The sequence below is a fragment of the Squalius cephalus genome (assembly GCF_949319135.1).
Source record: "Squalius cephalus genome assembly, contig: scaffold_45, whole genome shotgun sequence".
Classification (NCBI taxonomy): Eukaryota; Metazoa; Chordata; class Actinopteri; order Cypriniformes; family Leuciscidae; genus Squalius; species Squalius cephalus.
The window spans coordinates 634,984-647,561 of record NW_027645855.1 but is presented as its reverse complement, the minus strand read 5'-3'; the positions used below and the strand labels follow the sequence as shown (position 1 = coordinate 647,561).

Below are 12,578 nucleotides of genomic sequence, written 5' to 3'. Positions count from 1 at the left end.
ATGTTGACATTATTAGGCATAAGAGTGTTTCTAAAGGAAAGGTCAAGAATTTGTGAAAGTGTAAAAGGGTCATTATGGATCACATGAATGTAACTGTCACCACCATGATACCAATTCATTAGATTTTCATATAGATCTACATACAGAATTGTATATGAATATATGCAGTGTTTGCTCTGTTTAATATACTATTTGCTCTATTAAATTGTGCTTTATCAGAACAGTGGTAAATAAATATTGTATATGGTCAGTTACTGTAAGTTCTTACGGTATTTTTAATCTTTAATTTTTAATGTTTAATTTTTAATCATGCACTGCAATGAAAAAAACAATTTAACCAATTGATTAAATATAACAGCCAGCCTACAACTCCTTCAACCAAATAAATAGCACATTATATATATATATATATATATATATATATATATATATATATATATATATATATATATATATATATATATATTCATATTTTCCTGTAATTGCAATGTTGCCACACTATTGGCTGTCTCTCCTAGCTGTTATGAGCATGATTGGTTATTCTCTGTTTATTCTGACTGTCATCCAGGAATCTAGCCAATGACAACTATGCGCGCCTTTACGAGTCAAGTTTGAATAAACGTCAGTTGAGTGAGTCGGTGTTTGCTTTGCTGCTGCGCGGGATCTTCAATATTAGCCTATTCTGTGGGTTTTACATCGTTTAAAACATGGATTATTTTACATCGGACTGCTAAATGTTTATTTTGAGCGAGTTGCTGGATGTAAATGAAGAACAAACAAGGAATATGGACAAAGAATTTTAACAACGGACATATTGCAATCTACGGAAGGTAAATCATTTTATTTTATACAAATTCTGCTACGTCAAAATATAGTGTATTAAATTGAGAATCTAAACGCGATTAGATCAATATTATTAGTGCATATGGTATTCCAATGAATTAATGTTATGTGCTGCTAGCATGTGTAACTTGTCTAACTTAGTTTATGATAAAAAAATAAAATAAAACTCAGCATGGGAGCTTTACAACGAGTGAACTGAGAATATTGTATCTTTAGACAGAAAGGAACTGTCACAATCTTACTCTAAGAATCTGCAAACTAGGCTTTTGAATCTATTGTTGATCGCGGGTTGGCTAACCGATCATCAGTTAAATTAACGAGTCGTAATAATATGTTTTGGAGCTGGTGAGTCAATTTTGCAAGCTTTTGCAAATGTCTCCGTTAGTAAGTAAAACAAATAACTAATATAGATGTGTATGTGTGTGTTTCCTTCATGATCCAGGCATTTTGGGAATAAATATTATCCAGCCACACGATGTTCAGATGCGGTGAGTATTGTCATAAAATACTCGTGAAATAGAGGCAGAACATGTAAACTCTGCTCAAATGCACTGGTCCAAACCCTCCAGACAAGCTTTATCTTCTTGAGTTTACAGGCCTAGCTGACACAAAAATAAATGTCTTTCAAAATGAAAGTATTTTCAAACCTGTATAACTTACTTTTGTGAAACACAAGAATTTTGGGAATAAAGCAACTGTATTCATTGTATGACAAAAATAAGGCATTTTCCAAGATATCTTAATTATGGTTCTACATAAGAAACGTCTCGGTTACGTATGTAACCCTCGTTCCCTGAGTAGGGAACGGAGACGTTACGTCGGATGACGACGAATGGGGTTTCGCTTAGAAATCCTATCATCTTCGAGTATTAAAACACGAGCCAATGGCAAAGAAATGCCATGGGTCTGCGGAATTTGCATAGCGTAACTCCGCCCCACCCTGGGGGTATATAAGGAAGTCGCTGGCAACATGCAGATATGTCTTCGCTGAGGAGCCGAGACTGAACTCAGGCGTTCCAGCGGTACAGCGGAAGTGGCAGGGAGACGTAACGTCTCCGTTCCCTACTCAGGGAACGAGGGTTACATACGTAACCGAGACGTTCCCTTTCGTTGTCACTCCGAGTTACGTCGGATGACGACGAATGGGGTTCCCGTATAATCACGCCACCTCTCGACTGTCTTCCAGTGCCCTGCGTAAGTCTGAGCTCCCTGTCGTGAAACTAGCACGGACGAAGGAGTCCTACTTAACACAGGAATACCAAGGTACACTGGGAAGCATATCCAGTGGAAATATGCAATCATGCCCAACCCGAAGGGGGGGACTTGGAATACACATATGACCCCGAAGGGCTGCATACGGAGTAACACTGGGGTGTCCAGCCGCAGGTGGAATATTTCAACCCCAGGGGTGGCAAGGTGGCTTGCCAAGGGAAAGACACATGCTCAAGAGGCTTACAGTGGAAATACACATGTGGGGGTCGCCCGAAGGGAACCATGCACATGGAGGCACCTAGCCAAGCGCGAAAGCTGCCAGTGGCATAACTCTGGCGTTGACGTCGTCAGTGCTGGAGGAGACTCAGGGCTTATGAGGCTCACCTGAGGAATATCGCACGTATCCCGTCCGTGGAGAGGAATGGCGAGCAAGCGAAGACACCTGAGCAGAATCTAGTACCGGCTAGTTGAAGCGAGTACATGAGAAGAAACTGGCTCTACTCGGAGATTGTAGAATCTCGCAAATGTGTTAGGTGTCGCCCAGCCTGCAGCTCTGCAAATGTCTGTTAGCGAGGCGCCATGCGCTAGAGCCCAAGAGGATGCCACACTCCGAGTGGAGTGGGCCGTCACACCAAGGGGGCACGGCCGACCTTGCTGCTGGTATGCCAAAGCAATGGCGTCCACTATCCAGTGAGACAACCTTTGTTTGGAGAGAGCCTTTCCCTTCAGCTTCCCACCATGACAGACAAAGAGCTGGTCTGAGGTCCTGAAACACTGCGTTCTGTCTACGTAAGCACGAAGGGCGCGTACTGGACAGAGCAGTGCCAAGGCTGGGTCTGTCTCCTCCAAGGGCAGCGCTTGCAGGTTCACTACCTGGTCTCGAAAGGGTGTGGTAGGAACCTTGGGCACATATCCAAGCCGGGGTCTCAGGATCACGTGAGAGTTAGCCGGCCCGAATTCCAGGCACGCTTCGTCAACCGAAAATGCCTGCAGGTCCCCTACCCTCTTGATGGAGGCCAATGCAACCAGGAGCGCTGTCTTCATTGACAGGAACTTAAGCTCCACTGATTGCAGAGGCTCAAAGGGAGCACTCTGCAGGGCAGTTAAAACCACTGAGAGGTCCCAAGAGGGTACGAGGGGAGGGCGAGGAGGATTTAGTCTCCTGGCTCCCCTCAGGAACCTGACGATCAGGTCGTGCTTTCCCAAGGACTTACCATCAACTGCGTCGTGATGTGCGGCAATGGCGGCAACATACACTTTCAGGGTGGAGGGAGACAGCCTTCGCTCCAACCCTTCTTGCAGGAAGGAAAGCACGACCCTGATGGGGCATTTCGTGGGTTCAAGATTTTTAGAAGAACACCAGGTGACGAAGAGGTTCCACTTCAACGCATAGACATGTCTCGTGGACGATGCTCTAGCGGAAGTGATGGTAGCCACCATCCAAAGGTTCCAAAGACCGGGACGAGGGTGCCAAAGGGTGCCCCGTCCCTGAGAAAGGAGGTCCTTCCTCAGAGGAATTGGCCAAGGAGGTGCTGTCGCAAGGAGTATGAGTTCTGAAAACCAGGTGTGGCTGGGCCAGTATGGGGCAACCAATATAACCTGCTCCTTGTCCTCCCTGATCTTGCGCAGGGTCCGCGCAAGAAGGCTCACTGGGGGAAACGCATACTTGCGTAGGCCCCGCGGCCAGCTGTGCGCCAGTGCATCCGTGCCGAGCGTGCCCTCGGTCAGGGAATAAAACAGGTCGCAATGGGACGAGTCGTGGGAGGCAAACAGGTCTACCTGTGCGTCGCCGAACTGATCCCAAATCAGCTGGACCGTCTGGGGATGGAGCCGCCATTCTCCAGCGAGAGGCCGAACTCGAGACAGCTCGTCGGCCGCCTGGTTCAGGTGTCCCGGGATATAAATGGCTCGAAGCGACCTCAGATGCTTCTGACTCCATATGAGGAGGTGGCGAGCGAGCTGCGACATACGGCGGGAGCGTAGACCACCTTGATGGTTGATGTACGCTACTGTCGCGGTATTGTCTGATCGGACTAGTACGTGCTGACCCCTGAGCAACGCATGGAAGCGGTGCAGGGCGAGACATACAGCCAGCAACTCGAGGCAATTGACATGCCAAAGGCGCTGGGGTCCTGTCCAGGAGCCCGTGGCAGCATGTCCATTGCACATGGCGCCCCAGCCCGTGGTGGAGGCATCTGTTGAGACAACAACATGCCGGGAAACTCGTTCCAGGGGCACTCCGGCCCGTAGAAAGCTGAGGTTCGACCACGGGGTGAAGGTCTGACGGCAGGCCGGAGTCACTGGGACCCGGAGCTTGCCGTGTTGCCATGCCCACCTCGGGACTCGATCGCGAAGCCAAAGCTGAAGCGGTCTCATATGAAGCAATCCGAGCGGCGTTACTGCGGCTGCGGATGCCATATGCCCCAGGAGCCTCTGAAAAAGTTTCAGTGGGACCGCACTCTTGCCCTCGAACTGGCGAAGACAAGTCAGCAGTGACTGCGCGCTCGCTCGTAAGCTGCGCGCACATGGCGACCGAGTCGATTTCCATACCGAGAAAAGAGATCCTCTGCACTGGGCAGAGTTTGCTCTTCTCCCAGTTGACCCGAAGGCCCAGACGAGCTAGGTGCCGGAGCACAAGATCCCTGTGTTCGCAAACCTGGTCTCGAGAGTGAGCTAGGATGAGCCAGTCGTCGAGATAGTTCAGGATGCGAACCCCGTGTTCGCGTAGGGGAACAAGGGCTGCCTCGACGACCTTCGTGAAGACGCGAGGAGACAGGGCTAGCCCGAAAGGGAGAACCGCGTACTGGTATGCCTGCCCCTCGAAAGCAAACCGTAGAAACGGTCTGTGTCGAGGTAAAATGGAGACATGAAAGTAGGCGTCCTTCAGGTCGATCGCTGCAAACCAATCCTGTGGCCGCACACACTCGAAAATGCGTTTGGCCGTGAGCATCTTGAACGGCAGCCTGTGAAGGGAGCGGTTCAGGACGCGCAGGTCCAGGATCGGTCGTAACCCACCCGATTTCTTCGGAACAATGAAGTAAGGGCTGTAGAAGCCGGACCTCATTTCGGCTGGAGGGACAATCTCGATCGCACCCTTCGCCAGTAGGGTGGCGACCTCCGCTCTCATGACAGGGGCATTGCCACCGACCATAGTGAAGCGGACTCCGCTGTAGCGGGGAGGAGATCGCGCGAACTGAATCGCGTAGCCGAGCCTGATGGTTCTCGCGACCCAGCGGGACAGTCTGGGAAGCTCTAGCCAGGCTTCCAGAAAGTGCACCAGCGGGGTCATACGAACCACAGACGTACCGTCGGGGGTGCAGCGAGGCGGAATGACCGGCCCAGGCGTGGGTGGCATAGCGGCCCGGTGCGGGGGCACGGTCATTAACCGCGTCCTGCCAGAGAAGGCCAGGGGAGGACCAGCGTCCCACGGGGGCGTGCTCTGGCAGGGGTCTGGCGACAGAGGGGGATGAGAGGAGCGTGGCCCGTGGGCGGCGCGTGCTCTCATCCGCACACTCCGTGTGCTCAGAGATGGGATAGTGAGTTCTTTCTTTAACCATTTTAGGGTGCTGCCCGTCGTGGGACGAGCAGCGGGGATGGGAAAACCAAGGATTCTCCCCCGGCCCTCCACCGGGGGAAGGAGCGGCCCTGCTACCGGCTCCTGAACAGAACTCATCGCCATCTCTGAGCAGCCCGTCTCAGGAGCGCCGCTTAGCCTGGCGTTTAGCGGGGCGCGGGGCGGGAGAGGGCTGTGGCGCCTTCCTACGGCTTCCTCTCCGACGCGACCCGGGAGCAGCGGACTGCTGGGGCCGATCGGGAGGGGCGGGAACCGCAGGAGGGCGCCCTCGGCGGCGAGCGGGCTGAGGCACCTGTGCCGACGACTGCGCTGCCGGAGCAGCGGGCCGCCGGGGCAGGACGTGTTTTAGAGCCTCAGTCTGCTTCTGGGCAGTCGAGAACTGCTGGGCAAAGTCCTCGACTGCACCGCCGAACAGGCCAGCCTGGGATATGGGGGTGTCGAGGAACCGGGTCCGCTCGGCCTCCCGCATATCAGCCAGGTTTAGCCATAGGTGTCGCTCCTGGACCACCGAAGTGGCCATCACCTGACCCAGCGAGCGTGCGGTCACCTTCGTCGCTCGGAGAGCAAGGTCGGTGGCGGCACGCAACTCATCGAAGAGTGCTGGGTCAGACCTCCCCTCGTGCATATCACGCAACATCTGGGCCTGGTAGACCTGCAGAGTCGCCATGGCATGCAGTGAGGAGGCCGCCAGCCCCGCAGCTCTGTAGGCCTTCGCCACCAGGGTGGAAGAGAACCTACAGGCCTTGGAGGGGTGCTTTGGGTCCCCGCGGGAAGAAGCACTCTGAGGACACAGCTGCATCGCAACAGAGCGTTCAACCTGGGGAACCCCAGTGTACCCTTTGGCGGCCGCCTGATCAAGGGGAGGCAAGGCGGAGGCGGTCGCCGAACGATCACGGGAAGACAATGGTGCCTTCCAGGACCTCGTGACCTCCTCATGCACATCCGGGAAAAAAGGCATTGGGGTTGGCCGCCGACGCGGATCAGGAGCCGCACCCAAAAACCAATCGTCCAGCCGCGAACGAACCGGCCCAGGTGGCGGGGACCACTCAAGACCGATCGCCGCGGCTGCCCGGGAAAGCATGGCCATCATCTCGGGATCAGACTCGGACAATGCTGGGACACCCGAGGGTGGCAGCACAGCCGAATCCTCACTTCCCGAGGACTCCTGCCCACCTTGTGATGCAGCGATCGACATCGAGTCTTCCTCTGGAGCGCCGAATGAAACTCGCGGCAAGTCAGAGGACTGTACAGCGGTTTCCACGCGGACACTCGCGGGTTGCACGGGAACAGAGGGAAGTGTGGAGCGTGGAATAGTCGGCGCTTTATTCCACACTGTAACCCTCAGATCACCCTGGCCGCCAGCCGAAGTACCAGCCCTCTCGGGACCAGTAGATCGGGGTGCGGATGAGGGGACTCTCACATTAAGATCATTGAGTCTCGATCTCAACCGTGCGATGGGCATGTTCCCGCAGTGGGAACATGACTCATCCACAAACGCTGCCTTAGCGTGCTCGACACCCAGACACACAAGACAGCGATTGTGCCCATCAGAGTCAGACACAAATAGACCGCAACCAGAAGTGCACGGGCGAGGCATCTTTAAAAAGACGTGCCGCGTGCAATGCTCTTTTGTGAAAGGAGATTTCTCCGCAGAGTGTTGAAGCGACCAGGGAGAGAACACACAAACTCTGGCAAATCACTGCACAGATCAGCAGGGAATGTGCACTCGCTGGAACTCGCTGTCACACCAACACCTGGAGAGAGGCTCGTCTCGAAGAGATGAAGAGATAACTCAGAATTTGGCTGTGGAGTGAAGTACATCAACTTGGCTCCGAAGCGAAAACATATCTGCATGTTGCCAGCGACTTCCTTATATACCCCCAGGGTGGGGCGGAGTTACGCTATGCAAATTCCGCAGACCCATGGCATTTCTTTGCCATTGGCTCGTGTTTTAATACTCGAAGATGATAGGATTTCTAAGCGAAACCCCATTCGTCGTCATCCAACGTAACTCGGAGTGACAACGAAAGGGAACTCATACAATTTCAACATGAGGGTGAGTAAGCTACATAATGAGATTTTTTTTTTTTTTTGGATGAGCTGTTCTTTTAAGGACATTTGCTAAATTAACCATGTTTTTTATTATAGTGTAGAAACCATGTTTTTATGGTGGATTGATTACAATAATTTATTAAGTGAGTATAGGAGCAGGCTTCACTGCATATATTAATAAACTTTTAGAGTGCTGGCCTGGATAATTGTAATACGTAAAATAGGAAAGAGGCCGCACTATGCATAAACTTTTATTTGCAAAAATGCGTTTCGGCGTGTGCAAACTGATGAAGGCACGCGCCAAAACGTGTTTTTGCAAATAAAAGTTTATGCATAGTGCGGCCTCTTTCCTATTTTACGTATTACAATAATTTATTACCATTTGGTTAGTGTCGCAAAACATTGTTAATTTTTAGTAAGGGTTCTCCAGATTTATATAACACTTATGGAACATTAAAAAATGGTCCTATGTTACCCAATCAATAATCCTATTAACACACTTTTAACAAAATTTTTATTTTTAGATCAAGCATTGGACTTACGGAGCAGAATAGGCACCAACAGAGAAACAAGTCCATCACTAGTAAGTATCCACTGCAGTATCTGGTTACACTTTATTTCGATAGTCCACTTTAGACATTCTACTAACTATAAGTAACTTTTCAACTACATGTCAACTAACTCTCATTAGAGTATTAGTAGGCTGTAATAGACAGTCAATAGACTGGTAGGTTAAGTTTAGATGTTAGGATTCGGGTTAGGAGAATAAGTTGACTTGTAGTTGCCAAGTAACTTATAGTCAGTAGAATGTCTGTTAGGGGACCAACAAAACAGAGTGTTAGCAAATATTAAGCAGACAGTCTACTAATACTCTAATGACAGATAGTTGACATGTAGTTGCAAAGTTACTTATAGTTAGTAGAATGTCTAAAGTGGACTATCGAAATAAAGTGTTACCCAGTATCTAAATCCGCAGTCAATTTTAAAGGCACAATGCACTCCAAAATTAAAAAATTAGGCTATCTCTTTTTTTCTTCTCTCGTGCCATTCCAGATGTATATCTGACTTTCTTTCCACAAAGATTTTTTGAAAAATTATCCATTATTGTAAGCCAATATAATGCAAGTGCATACGCCAGAAACTTTATACAGCCTACTCACAGCTTGCTTTGTTGTTCACACAAGATGTTTTCTGCACTTATCATATGAGCTTTACAATGCTCTTGGACTTTTTCGACCTTCAGCATTTTGGTGTCTATTCACTTGCATTATTTGACATACAAACACAAGAGATGGATAATATTTCTAAAAGTCTATAGTTTATTTTTTCTAAAATATGTGTTTTCATCTGAAGAAAGAAAATCATACCTTTCGGTCGGCATAAGGTAGATAAAATGAAGGGGGAATCAGTTTGCTCTCCTTTACTTAGTATTATTTATTAACCTTACATGTGATTTAATAAATGTACAATTAAAGGGGTGTTCCAAGCAAACTTCTAAATCCCTTCACAACGAGCCCTTCCACAAAAGGGTTAGCAAAGGGGGACATGCATGCGATGGTAAATTAACTGAAGTAATTTTATCTTATAGTAATTTTATATTATATTTATGGTAATGTGACCTAGGATGGCAAGTTCCTGTAAATAATTTTAAAGCTAGATATGGTGGAAGAGTTCCATTTAACATTTGTTTGAGTTTGCTATATTACACACATTTTCATCATACCGAAGTTCCATAGGTAAAACTTTTATTAATAGATGCGTTAATGTAACTACCTGCAGGGTTAAAAGAAAAGACGTCAAGAACACACAAACTTAAGGAACTTTTACACAACAACAATGTACTAAAAATGGAAGAGTTTTTTCTTTGTACAGATGACAACGTTATTAAAACGATTACCGTTTGGACAGATCCACTGTGTTAATCTACATGTTCCTTCTTTTGGTGATGCACATTTTTCTATCAGACATAAGTTTTAGATACCAGACAAAACGAATGAAATGTGACCCATGCTAATTAATTCCCCCCTTTTACCTCTCTCTTTTATCTTTCTGTGGTCAGGATCCGTCATTCATCAGAACAGCTACCAAGAGAAGTGAGTATTTGTCCTCTACCTCCTTTGTCTCAATGTTATTTCAACACAATTGGTCTCCAAAGTACTATATGTATGTGTTTATATTAGGGGTGTAAGATTAAGAAAATGTCATAATTCGATACAATTGCGATTTTCGATGCAAAAACGATTCTCGATAAATAAAAAAATGATTCACAGTATGTAAATGTAGTTACTTTTCCTATGTAGGTATTAGGGATGTGCATCTCCATAACTGAGGCCGATACGATACACATCTCGATGCATAGCCAACGATACAATACATTAATGATACATATAAGCAGCTGCCAGCTACCGATGCAATGCAATACGATTCACTATTATTACGATCCGGTGCGATTCGATTTCGATTCAACGCATTGCAAAAATATGATGCTATGCAATTCAATATGGTATAGATCAGGGTTCACCAATCTCAGTCCTGGAGGGCCACTGTCCTGCAGAGTTTAGCTCCAACCAGCTCCAACACACCTGTTTGAAAGTTTCTAGTATGCCTAATGAGACCTTGATTAGCTGGTTCAGGTGTGTTTAATTGGGGTTGGAGCTAAACTCTGCAGGACAGCGGCCCTCCAGGACCGAGATTGGTGAACCCTGGTATAGATAGTTAACTTTTATTTCTTTTGTTCAGACATAGGGCAAATCATAAAGTAGCTTAAGTGCCATCTGACTTTTAACACATGGCTCTCTCACAATCAAAAGATTTGGTTTCCACAAAAAAAGCAGGTACTGTAGGCTAACTGACCAGAAAGCAGGTGCTGTTATTATGTGCTTCACGGGCCGTTTATCAGTTTGGACCAGTGCAGTGCGAGCCGATCTTGATCAAGCGACACTGTTACTACACGGCGCTAAGAGATCCCCACTGAAGTAATAACATCGCTGCGAGATCTAGTGAGAAGCATTCATATTTCTCTGTTATTAATGGATCAAACAGCGCTGACGTGGAAACATTGTGCCATGAATGAACAATCCAGTGTCCACATTCACCATGGATTTACTGTAGTAACACTAACTGTAACCATGGAAGTTTGGCAGGAATAGTAGTCTATAATGCTTTCAAGTTACATTACGTTGGTTTTATTTTGACATAAATAAAATTACTGCCCTCAAATGTTAATCTGAACTAAAATAAACCTTTGTTTATAACTACAATATTACATTTCATTTTTTTCAAGGAGCTGTTTTACATGCTTCTAAGAGTCAATTATAGCTTCATCATTCCTCAAAGTAAAAAAAAAAAAATACTTTATGATGTTAGGTTTAATAAAAAAAAAAAAGTGAAAAATATTAAATCAAGGAAATTTCTCTGGCATTTCTTTCTTTTTCCTGTATCGAAAACGTACCTTACCGTGACACAAGTGTATCGTATTTAACCGAACCATGAATTTTGTGAACCGTTAACTTACACCCCTAATATGTGTGTGTGTGTGTGTGTGTGTGTGTGTGTGTGTGTGTGTGTGTGTGTGTGTTTGTGTATGGGGCTGTTTAAACCTGGCCACTTGATGCGTTTTCTCAGATCGGATAGCTATCTGTTTTATCACAACAATTCCATTTACACCTTACACCTTTTGCAAAACGGATATAAATCCGATCTTCGATTCCCTCGCTATGCAAATTTAATGGCGTTCACGTCACCGAAAGCAACAGATATGAGCTGCATTTTATTGATCATCCGTTAAAATTTCTAAATCAAAGACTGCAATAGGAGAGAGCGTAACAGCCCTGGTAATATAATTTAGTTTCTTTACTTTTAAAGATGATAACTGTGTGTTAAGCATCAGGGGCTTACTTTCACTTTGATTTGCGCTAGTTTGCACGTTGGCTTGATGAATAACGTTAGATGGTCAGCGGCGATGCGGCAGTAGCGTCGTCATAACTGGCTATAACATGACATATAGCCTATAACACGCTCTCACACCTTTATTTTAGAGCGTTTTTGGGAGGAGTAAAATTTACATATGATATGTGGTTTCAACAACCAGATTCATTTACACTTGTCCAGTTTCTTCTGGAATGCGGCCTAGACCTCCTCCTGAAGTGGTTTGAGCAATCAGATTCAAATGCGTCACGAATGTGTTTCGGAGGGCATTTACACCTGGTCTTTTCAAGATCGTATAGCTATCCGATCACCAAAATCGCATGAAGTTGTAAATGGCCCCTATATGTGTGTATATGTGTGTGTGTGTGTGTGTGTGTGTGTGTGTGTGTGTGTGTGTGTGTGTGTGTGTGTGTGTGTGTGTGTGTGTGTGTGTGTGTGTGTGGAATGCCTTATATCAGGCTTGATGTAATTTTACTTGATTTGTGATTTATTTCATTTAATTGATTCGAGTTCTCAAATTTTCAACTATGTATCTCTGCTATAAGCTAAACCACAACAGTGGCATTTGTATTTATTTATTTTACATGTTGATTTTTTTGCTTTGATTGTAGCTGCTGTCATGAAATGGGACCCAGCTGCAACAGAGGCCCAAATAAAGTCTGTAGCCGATCATCTGAAACTGCTTGCTGCTATAAATGAAGCTTGTGAACCTTATAGCAGCCATATTTTGTTAATTGTTATGTTATAGCCTATTGTTTTAACAACATTTTATAGATTATTTAAAGGGAAAATGTGTTAATTTACAATTTAACTGTTCTGGTTTTTAAGTTTTATTGTGTTAATTTATACTTTACTCTTCCGGCTGTTAAGTTTTGGTCCAGCAGAACAAAATTGTAATAAAAATATATTTTGAGATTTAAATAGTTGATTTCTTGGAGTGATTAGTTTGGTTTACAGGAAAATGGTAAGC

At 46.2% G+C, this 12,578-nt stretch overlaps 1 long non-coding RNA gene across 1 annotated transcript; it reads left to right on the top strand.

Annotated features, from left to right (window-relative positions):
* The first annotated feature begins 592 nt into the window (after window positions 1-592).
* Window positions 593-12,346, top strand: LOC307154088. The gene is made up of 5 exons (XR_013820271.1): window positions 593-830; window positions 1,286-1,331; window positions 8,206-8,264; window positions 9,741-9,774; window positions 12,220-12,346. It is a non-coding gene; the product is annotated as an uncharacterized lncRNA (long non-coding RNA).
* Window positions 12,347-12,578: the final 232 nt, after the last annotated feature.